The 11,552-nt window shown below is 33.9% G+C and overlaps 1 protein-coding gene across 1 annotated transcript in view; it reads left to right on the top strand.

The window, feature by feature from the left end:
* The window catches only part of LOC136025983 (bestrophin-2a-like), a 142,582-nt gene that overhangs the window by 106,699 nt on the left and 24,331 nt on the right, over window positions 1-11,552 (top strand). The gene's annotated exons all lie outside the window — the stretch shown is intronic.

Raw genomic sequence — 11,552 nt, forward strand, 5'->3', positions numbered from 1 at the left:
TTAAGATAGAGGCCCGATGAAATTGGATGTTAGGACCTCGATGAAATTTCATGCTTGGGCTAGGGCCCCCAGTGAAATTGGATTCTAGGGGTCCCGGTGGCTAGGTTTGACAAACTGCTGAAATTTGATGCTTTGTCCCCTGGTAGAATTGGATGCTAGGTCCCCATTGGAATTTCTTGTCTGGACCCCAATGGAATCGGATGCTAAAGACTGTTGGAATTGCTCACTAGGGGTCTGGTGCCTTGAGGGTCCCCCACTATTGGGCCCTGAAGGTTTTCTCCTACCCCTGGTGGGTTTTTGAGAAAAACTCTATCTATTATGTAACTACCAAAAGTAAACACACCCTAGTATGTAAAAGTTTTTTTCCTGGCTCCCTAAAAAGCCCTATTATTTAACAACCAAGAGCAAACAAATCCTATTATGTAGCCACTTTTTTCCTGGCCGTCTAACAACACTTATTACGTAACCACCAAAAGACGCAAATTCCTTATGACGTAATAGACACCTGAATCTCTTCGAAAACATTTTCTATGACGTAACTAACACCTGTTAGCTGTCAAGGAGTCCGGGCATACGGTTGTCGTGGAATGGCAGGATAGGGTTTCGCTTAAAAGCAGGGATAGGGCACCGTTTAAAAGCAGGTATAGGGCTATGTTTAAATGCACAATGCCCCCACCACTACAAATACAGGCAAATAGTATATGAAGTTACAAAAATTGATATTCAGTTTGGTGGAGGTATTAAGTCTGAAGGACTTACCCTGTGCCTAGGTGGGGGGAGGGTAGCCTACGCTTTTTTTGAAACTGTGTAAAACGGCCATGTATCTTCAGAATCTAGAGAAACAAGGTCAAGTTTTGTTAATTTAAAAATAAAAAATATAAAAAGGTATTTTTCAAAGAAAACGTTTAACATTTCAACTTTGAAAGTTTCAAAGATATATTTCAAAATCTAGGGGGATGGCGAAATAAAAGAAATAGAGGGAGGACTGTTTTGCTTGTCCTAACTCTATTGAATGCAAAAAGTGAAACTATTACCTTCGAATCAAACAGTTCGTAGTAAAGAACTGTAGTAAGGAGTGACCCGGCTCAATAGTAAACGAAACTCTAAAAAACGGAGTTTTGATGCTAAAAAATACATCAAAAGAATTGAATTTTTATGCTGATTATAAATATATAAGTTTCGTCAAATTTAGTCTTTATCATCAAAAGATACGAGCCTGAGAAAATTTGCCTTATTTTGGAAAATAGGAGGAAACACCCCCTAAAAGTTATGAAATCTTAACGAAAATCACACCGTTGCATTTGGCGTATCAGAGAACCCTACTGCAAAAATTTCAAGCTCCTATCTACAAAAATGTGGAATTTCGTATTTTTTGCCAGAAGACAAATCACGGGTGCGTGTTTATTTATTTATTTTTTTTTTTCCCAGGGGTCATTGTATCGACCAAGTGGTTCTAGAATGTAGCAAGAGGGCTCATTCTAACGGAAATGAAAAGTTCTAGTGCCAGTTTTAAGTGACAAAAAAATTGAAGGGCACCTAGGCCCCCTCCCACGCTCATTTTTTCCCAAAGTCAAGGGATCAAAATTTTGAGATAGCCATTTTGTTCCGCATAGTCGAAAACCATTATAACTATGTCTTTGCGAATGAGTTACTCCCCCACAATCCCTGGGGGAGGGGCTGGAAGTTACAAACTTTGACCAGTGTTTACATATAGTAATGGTTATTGGGAAGTGTACAGACGTTTTCAGGGGGATATTTTTGGTTTGGGGGGTGGGGTTGAGGGGGGAGGGGGCTATGTGGGAGGATTTTTCCTTGGAGGAATATGTCATGGGGGAAGAAAGATTCAATGAAAAGGGCGTAGGATTTTCTAGCATTACTATAAAAAAAAACAATAAAAAAATAAACATGAAAACGCTCTTTCAATTGAAAGTAAGGAGTAGCATTGAAACTTAAAACGAACAGAGATTATTACGCATATGAGGGGTTCTAAAAATACTTTAGCACAAAGAGCGATGTATTTAGGAGGAGATAAATACGTCGCTCTTTATTCTAGAGTATTTTTTAGTGATTTCAACTATTTATTCTACGGCCTTTCTGATTCAGGAGTCATTCTTAAAGAATTGGGACAAAACTTACGATTTAGTGTAAAGAGCAAGGTATTGACGAGGGTACAAACCCCCTCGTATACATAATAAAAATATAAGAATATAAAAGTTTGTTACGTAAGTTAATTCTTAAGTTGCGTATATTTTTTATTAATAAAAACGTTCGTTAAAATTAAAAGTTCTAGTTGCCTTTTAAAGTAACCGAAAAATTGGAGGGCAACTAGGCCTCCTTCCCCACCCCTTATTTCTCAAAATCGTCTGATCAAAACTAAGAGAAAGCCATTTAGCCAAAAAAGAATTAATATACAAATTTCATTTTAATAATTTATGTGCGGAGAGCCAAAATCAATCATGCATTAATTCAAAAACCCTCAGAAATTAAATAAAAAAAAACTAGTTTTTAACTGAAAGTAAGGAGCGACATTAAAACTTAAAACGAACAGAAATTACTCCGTATATGAAATGTGTTGTTCCCTCCGAAATCCCTCACTCTTTACGCTAAAGTTTGACTCTTTGCCACAATTCTACTTTTTAAACAATTAAAAGCTTTAGCGTAAAGAGCGAGGGATTGCGGAGAGGACAATCCATTTCATATACGGAGTAATTTCTGTTCGTTTTAAGTTTTAATGTCGCTCCTTACTTTCAGTTAAAAAAAACTAGTTTCTTTTTATTTAATAAACGTTTAAATTCGCCCTTTTCTTTTTGTTGAAATAGTTTGTTTTTATTTTTAACTCCGTTTATTATTGACGAAGCATTAATGTCGGCAATCGTCGAATTGAACCAAGACTTGTATAAATTACTACTATTTCTAAATAAAAAAAACTAAAAATCTCTCTATTATTGTTAAGAAGTTTGGCTAGCCCTTAGCGTCAAAATGTAAGGAAACAGTTGTATTAATAGTCTCCTCAGAAATTGCTTTAAATTAAGAATTATAAGGAACCCTAGAAGATTATACAATGGTAATGATGATGATGACCGACTGGGACCTTCAGCATTCTTTCTAATAACCTAACAAACATACTTAGGGTCAGTTTTTAGTTCTCGGCTCATATTTTGAAATTTACTCAAGTTACTCTAATTCCACAAAAATTACTCTAAATGCAAAATTTACTTTTTCTATCAATTTTTTCTAGAGACTTCTATGAAATGAGACTGTATAGAAGGGCTGCCACTGCTTTTACTATCCCCAAATTTTCAGGGATTTATCCAAAATTCTCTGATTTTTCCGAAAGAAAATTCGTCTTTCTGAAAATCGAGGATCCTTAAATCAAAGGTCTTCCTGAAATTTTTTCAAAACTTCATGGACTGGTAGCAAAAAATGCGCTTGTTTACGTTGCTTTGACATATTTTTATAGCAATCATTTGACAGCAATGGTCTTACCATGTTTATCCGGTGTTTGTTCTCTTATTTTGGAAATTAGATTGAAAAATCTTTCTCAGAGTCTGGCATATTCCCCCCCAGAAAATTGTCCCGGAAGATCCCCAAAAAATTCCCTCGAAAGAAAATCTCCCCCGCAGAGAATTCCCCCGAAGAAAATTCCCTCGCGCAGAAATTTCCACCAGAAAATTTCTTATCCTAAGAAGATCTCCACCGTTGAAAATTTTTCCTAGAAAGGTCCATCCTAGAAAATTTCCCTCGGACAATTCCTCGTGTTGAATTCTATCGCTTGTAAAATTGAGCAAAGACAAAACGAAGAATGAAGAAAAGAAAGGTTTCGGAATATTTTACCTACATTTCAAAATCTATGAAGAATTTATGGTGTAGAATCAAGCACTTCGTGGTAACAAATTCTAAGCAAAAAGCAACTTGGGCCAACTACAAGACACTAAACAATGAATTTTGATAACAATTAATACATCAAAAGAACTATTTTTGTTTATGCTGATTCAAATATATGAAGTTCATTAAGTTTAATGCTACATATCAAATGCTACGAGGCTGAGAAAATTTGCCTGACATTCGAAATGGGGAGAAATACCCCCCAAAAGACAAGTGATCTTAAAGTAAATCTTGACGTTACAGTTGGAAAATTTAAGGCTCTTATCTATAAAAATGTGGAATTTTAGCTTTTTTTCAGAAGAAAGATTATGGATGCGTGTTTATTTATTTAATTTTTTCCCCTGGGTGATCTTATCGAACCAATGATCGTAAAAGATTGGTAGAGGCCTCTTTGAAACGGAAATTATAAATTTGAGTGCCCTTTTAAAGGGAACAAAACCTTCTATGGCGGGAAATAGGCGTTTTCTGCTATTTTGTTGAAACAAACTGCGATTTTGCATCATTTGCAATCGATTAAAAATTCCGAGACAGCAAATCCATTTAAAAGTATTAAAAAATCTATACATTGAGTTTCCCGGTTTCTGTAGGGGGTGAAATTGCCGAGAGGAGTTTTCCCTATCACCACTATTCACAAACCAGCAATTGGACGAAGCCCTAAAAAAATTTCTCAGCTAATAACGATCATTAATCTGAATTCAATCTGCGATCAATCTGCGACCAAATTTCTACAAAATAAGAGTATATCAGAAAACAAAGTGGTTCAGATCTTTTGATTTTAACTTTATCAAAAAAAGTAAATAAAATTATTACTATTTCGATATTTTCTTAAATCCTGTTATTTTTCAACCTCGTTCAAAGCTTTCAACCTCATTCAGCCTCGTTTGTCTTCCACCAAGTAAAACTAAACATAAAGTTTAATTTACAAAAACTGTAGTTTGCTAAAAACCAATACTTTACTGACTTTACTAACACTTTACTTTAGATACTGACAATTTACTTTAATTACTAGCACTTTACTGAAAACTAGACTAAACTTTACTGAAAACTAAATGGTTTTTATGCGCTGAAAGTTTTGTCTAGCCCTTAGTTTCTCTATGGGGCTACATGTAAAAGAAATGGAATTAAACAGAAGAAAATAGTGACAAAAATAAGGTTTTCTACAACAATAAAACAAAATTAAGGGTCTCAAAATCAAATGTTTGATAAACAGGAATTCCATATTTGATAAAATTTCAGAATTTCAGATTTAAATATTTATATTTAAAAAAAAATCGAATTGGTACATGCTCTTGATAAAATGGAAAATTTTGTAGCAAAGAAAAAATGAGGATAATTCTATATAGCAGAGAATGGAAATGTCCTGGGTGAAACCTCCATTCCACCGCCTTCAATACAAAAAGAAATAAAGAGTAAAAAATATAGGTGAAAATCTTTGGAACAAAATGATACAAAACAAAATTTAAAAAACAACCAATGATATAAAAGAAGGCCTCTCTATGCTACGGAGAAAGGATATGTAAATTATTTACAAGATAGTTGATTTCAATAATTTTTCCCATTTCAATGAACCTCCCTGGGCTGCGGCACTTGAATACACTAGCATGAAAAACTTGTATGTTAATAATTGAATATTCATTTTAAGGAGTTCCTTGATATACGATCAAAATGCAGCCTTCTGTGGAGTTATGACTGGATCAGTTTCCCTTTGGTGTATACCCAGGTAAGTTTACAAATAAGCTTAGCTTGGCTTTTTAGCACCGGGGCACGGTGTTGGTTTGGCACCCTCCATCATTACTGCCACAATATAAATAAACAAATATAGTTTGTTTTAAAAAGAACTCAGTTTGCCCCCTCCCCCTACAGGCTGCACCCGGTGTTTGAATTGGTTAACTGAAAACTTACACAACCATATTTATCTTACAAAGTTAAAAAAAAATGGGAAGTTCTTTTTTAGTTAAAAAAGACCTCCATTTGCAATTATGCCGATATTCGTATTAGGGGGTGCTAAACAACAGCAAAAGAAAAAAATCGGAAAAGTCAGCAAAAATAAGAAACACCCTAAGAAAATGGAAGTGTAAAAGTCTTTGGGAATCGTCTGCTGGTTGGTTATTAGTGTTTGAATCGTTATGGACAAAATGCTTTATCAAATTTGACCAGTTGCTTTTGTATGTTATTTTTTCACGTGGCAACACAGATTAAAATTTGACAATGCCCTAAAATGATATAGTTTTTAATCAAAGGAAGAATCTTAGAAAGTCACGTTTTCAGATATGAATAAACGGTACTTGTGTCTTATAGCCACCACACCCAAGGAGTGAAGTTAATTCTAACGAAAAATCCTTATTTCATAATATTCAGAATACTTATAGCGAACACATTTTGCATGTAGATCCACTATACTTTACCCCCTCCCCACCTAATGTCCCAAAAAAAAATATATTTTCCAGCTATTCCCACAATGCGTCTCACTTGTTTCAACCCTGTAAACAACCCTTGTTTCATCTGTAAATTAAATCAACACTGACGAAATAAAAACTAGAAAAGCTAATTTACGGGTGAAAAAAAGTGTTGAAAGTATGTAGTAAATTTGGGCTATATATTTGTCCATTAGGGGGAGGGGAGGTTTAATGGACGTAAATGAGTGCCTCCCCCCCTATTCCCTTTAAGATTGTCTTTATTGCATTCTTTAACTATTAAAACCGAGTGGCTGTTCTGTCCTCTGTTGCACCCAAGGAATAATATTGATTGGCGTCTCCCTCATCCTGTCTCTCAACAAATTTCAGACCAAATTTTCACATTTCCTTTATTTATTAAAAATAGTTGAATACAAATATCACAAAAAAATTATCCAAATTCGGCTACCTATTTTCATTTTCAAGGAATGCCGATGAAAATATGGGAAAAATTAAAATTTTTGATTTAATTTACTTATGCTTTTTCCAACTGTGCCTCCTTATTTATTTTTATAGAAATAAGATAAGCTACAAAGTGATTAAAACCGTTAGATTTTTAATATGAAATTTCTTACACCTAAGATTTCTGCGCCCGAGGCAATTACAACCCCACCTAACCCATTTAAAAATGTCCCTTTGAAAAACTCAAGGATATATGCATTGCCCCAGGAAGTGACGTAGTGGGCTATCAACAGTCTAAAGTCTTTTGCCCCTTAAAACACCATATCGTGTTTGCTTACTTTCCGTTTTGTGAATCCTTTCTGCCTTAGCTGATAATTTGGGAAATACAGATACACGGACTTGATTTAAAAAAAAAATCTAGCATAGACTTAAAAAAAGAGACCGATTATCTAAAGCTTTAAAAACAGATAGAAAACAAAAAAGGGTAAGAAAGCATCGATCTAAAAGGTCTTTTTTCGTGAGGTGGAAAGCGAAGCTATCTTAGCTTTCAATAGTTCATTTTCATTTATTCGTGACTAACAGAAAGTTGTCAGATCAAACAGTTCGTGGTAACGAACTGTAGTAAGGAGCGACCCGGCTTAACAGTAACCAAAACTCTAAAAAATGGAATTTTGGTACCAATAGCAACATCAAAAGAATCGAATTTTAATGCTGGTTTTAAATATATAAGTTTCATCAAGACCCCCTAAAGGGTGTTTCCTTTAGAGGGAAACACCCCCTAATTCTAAAATAACGTATAATTATTAAATTATTAAAATAATTCTAATTCTAATTCTAAAAGTCAAAGAATCTTAACGAAAATCACACCATCAGATTCAGCGTATCAGAGAACCCTACTATAGAAGTTTCAAGCTCCTATCTACAAAAATGTGGAATTTTATATTTTTTGCCAGAAGGCAGATCACGGATGCGTGTTTATTTGTTTTTTTGTTGTTTTGTTTTTTTCCCCCAGGGGTGATCGTATCGACCCAGTTGTCCTAGAATGTTGCAAGAGGGCTCATTCTAACGGAAATAAAAAGTTCTAGTGCCCTTTGAAAGTGACCAAAAAAATTGGAGGGCACCTAGGCCCCCTCCCACGCTAATTATTTTACCAAAGTCAACGGATCAAAATTCTGAGATAGCCATTTTATTTAGCGTAGTCGAAAAACCTTATAACTATGTCTTTGGGACGACTTATTCCCCCACAGTCCCCGTGGGAGGGGTTACAAGCTCAAAACTTCGACCAGTGCTTACATATAGTAATGGTTATTGAGAAGTGTACAGGCGTTTTCAGGAGGATTTTTTGGTTGGAGGCAGGGGTTGAGAAGAGGGGGACATGCTGGGGGAACTTTCCACCGAGGAATTTGTCATGGGGGAAGAAAATTTCCATGAAGGGAGCGCAGGATTTACTAGCATTACTTAAAAAAAAACAATGAAAAAATAAATATGAAAAAGTTTTTTTCAGCTGGAAGTAAGCAGCAGCATTAAAACTTAAAACGAACAGAAATTATTACCCATACGAGGGGCTCACCTCCTCCTAATACCTCGGTCTTTACGTTAAAGTATTTTTAGTAATTTCAACTATTTATTCTGCGGCTTTTGTGATTCAGGGGTCATTCTTAATGAATTGGGCTAAAATTTAAGCTTTAGTGTAAAGAGCGAGGTACTGACGAGGGGGCTAACCCCCTCATATATGTAATAAAAACATGAGAATACAAAAGTTTTTTATGTAAGCTAATTTATAAGTTACGTATATTTTTTACTTATAAAAAGATTCGTAAAAAATTAAAAAGTTCTAGTTGCCTTTTTAATTAACCGGAAATCGGAGGGCAACTAGGCTTCCTCCCCCGATCTTTTTTTCTCACAATCATTCGATAAAAATTATGAGAAAGCCATTTAGCCAAAAAAAAAATACAAATTTCGTTTTAATTATTCCTCTGCGAAGAGCCAAAATCAAAACATGCATTGATTCAAAAACGTTCAGAAATTTAATCAAAAAAAAGTTTTTTTAATGAAAGTAAGGAGCGACATTAAAACTTAAAACAAACAGAAATTACTCCGTATATGAAAGAGACTTTTCCTTCTCAACGCCCCGCTCTTTACGCTAAAGTTTTTTACTGTTTTAAAATGTAGAGTTAAGAGAAAAAGTCAAACTTTAGCGTAAAGAGCGGAGCGTTGAGAAGGAAAAGCCCCTTTCATATACGGAGTAATTTCTGTTTGTTTTAAGTTTTAATGTCGCTCCTTACTTTCATTTAAAAAACTTTTTTTTTTATTTAATCGGGATCAGTGACAAGACATCTTTTTGTGAACCTTCCTTCCCCTGAAGCTGCATAGAGTGTAAATACTAGATAGGGTGAAAACATGGACTGAAAGATAAGACGAAGCATAATATGGAATAAAAATACAAGAAGGAAGAGAGAATTGATTGAAATCAATTACCGAATGTGCACAATAATTGGTGATCATAATGTGAACTTAATTACCCAAAAATCGAAGACAAACTTAAGAAATGAATAATAAGCATAAGCAACAGACGTAAAACCAAATAAAAGCCAGATAAGGATAAAAAATTATACGTTTAAAGCGTAATAGAGTGTATATACAAGATGCAGTGCAAACATGCAGCGAAAATAGGGTAAAATCAAGCATTAGGTGGGGTGAAAAATATAAGACATTATCAATTTGACAGTTAAAACTTGACAGTTTCTCATTAATTTTTCTTCTTCATTTCTGCTTATTTGTTCTTTTCTTTTCCGTCTCTTTTTCGTTTTTTCTTCAGGAACCTTCTCATGGATTTCTTTGTTTTTTCTTCTTCTTCATTTCATCTCGTTTGTTCTTTTGTTTTTCGTTTCTTTTTCAATTTCTTCTTAAAGAACCTTTTCAGGGAATTTCTTCTTCTCCTTTTTTCTTAATTTCTTCTCGTGGTTTCTTTTCTTCTACATTTCTTCTTCATCTCTTATTTTCTTTATTTGGTCTTCAACTTTTTCTTCATGAATCTTTCCATCAATTTCTCAAAAAAAAGCAGAGCTTATAACAATAATAAGCTAATTTACCAAGTAATTCCAACTCACATAATGACCAACTATTAGACATTAACAGAATGAGGAAAGCTAATTTTTATCAATTTCATGTTGGAAGTCTGACAGTTGAACAAAATCAATTAAAACTATTCCTAAAAATGTTCCCAGATGTTGATAGATTCTTAGCAACCTGGTAAAAATAAGCTGCTAGAAATTGTTGCATATCGTCGGTCTGTCAATTTAGAATGACAATGTGACAGGCTTTGAATACAAATAATTCGTTATTTATAGTCGCTCAGATATGGACCTTTCAGAAACGAATTTGTCAAATTTATTTTTAAAAAGTAAATTGTTTTTATTTATTTTGGGGCTATTTTCTGCGAAGGGGGCAGGAGGCTTTAAACCTGGCTGATTAAGCTTTTTACTGTCACAAGTATATTTTCAAAAAGTAGAGGCTTTTTTTCAAAATTGACGAAAGATTTCTTCCCATTGGGTTACTTTTCATTTTCTGCAAACATATAACATAATCATCTTATTGTTTTATTTTTTATTATTCTTTGGATGCCAATTGAACTAAATTTATTGCACAATACATTTTCCATCTTCAAATGTATTAGAAAAAATTAAAAATTCTTACATTTTTTTCCACAAGGTGATTAATTTAAAAGACAAAAAATAAATTTTCTAAGAAAAAAGGACATCTTTGAGATATTTTCTCCGTTTTAACCTATTTATCTTGCCTCTGAACGATTCATATGACACAACTAGGTGATTTGGCTGGGATTAAACAAGTTTAATATAAACAATAGTAGGCCGATCTTCTAGTCAATATATCTGGATAAGAATTTACAAGATATATATTTGTACTCCCCTCTAAAATATTTACCCCAATAAAATTGATTTGGTTTTCTAATTTTAGCAAAATTTTCATTCACAGGGCTTCAAACGAATTAACTAGAACAATAATAACCGTACTAACGATCAAAAATGAATTAGGAGAGAGGCTCAAAAGGCTATTCAACGATTTTGTTCAGTTTTAAAATCCTAAGCTAATAATAACTAAATTACAGACAAATGAATAAGTCACGAAACCAGGGTTGCTACCCGCTGCTAAAACATTAAGATTTTATTGAATTTTTGATTGATTTGGGGATTTTCTTCAATAAGCTAGCAATTTAGGCACTAATTAGTGTTGTTTTATAGGTAATATAAAAAAACAAGAAATAGGGATTAATCGCTAGTGGCGGCAACCCTGCACAAAACTTAAATGAATTCTGTTTGAACAAAAATCACTGCCATCTCATTGGATAATGAGAAGGCAATAACCAGCTGTAGCGCTAGGGGGTGCACCACATTCTACAAATTAAATAGGATCAACACAGGAAGTCTCTTCCACTCCTAAGGATTACCTGAATTGAACGAACAGTTTTCTGTTTTCATATTCATTATTGACGGTTGCCCTACGAGAAGCTCTTGTAAAGCATTAACGTCATACCTGTTTGGTCAGATTTAAGTTATTAGACAGGATCGTTTTGGACCAATCACATTGGCTTGTAAACGAAGCGATTAATAGGAAAATTTCAAAAACCTGACAAATTATTTACTAAATAATTAATATCAATTAAAAAAAAATGTTTTCCAGTTGGAAATTTCCAGGTATTTTCATGATTTTGCACTAGTTCATGCTTCTTGTTGAATATGATATCCAAATCAGATATGTTTGACAATTTCTATAGAGAAAACGTCACATACG

Source organism: Artemia franciscana, chromosome 1 (assembly GCF_032884065.1).
Source record: "Artemia franciscana chromosome 1, ASM3288406v1, whole genome shotgun sequence".
NCBI classification, from domain to species: Eukaryota; Metazoa; Arthropoda; class Branchiopoda; order Anostraca; family Artemiidae; genus Artemia; species Artemia franciscana.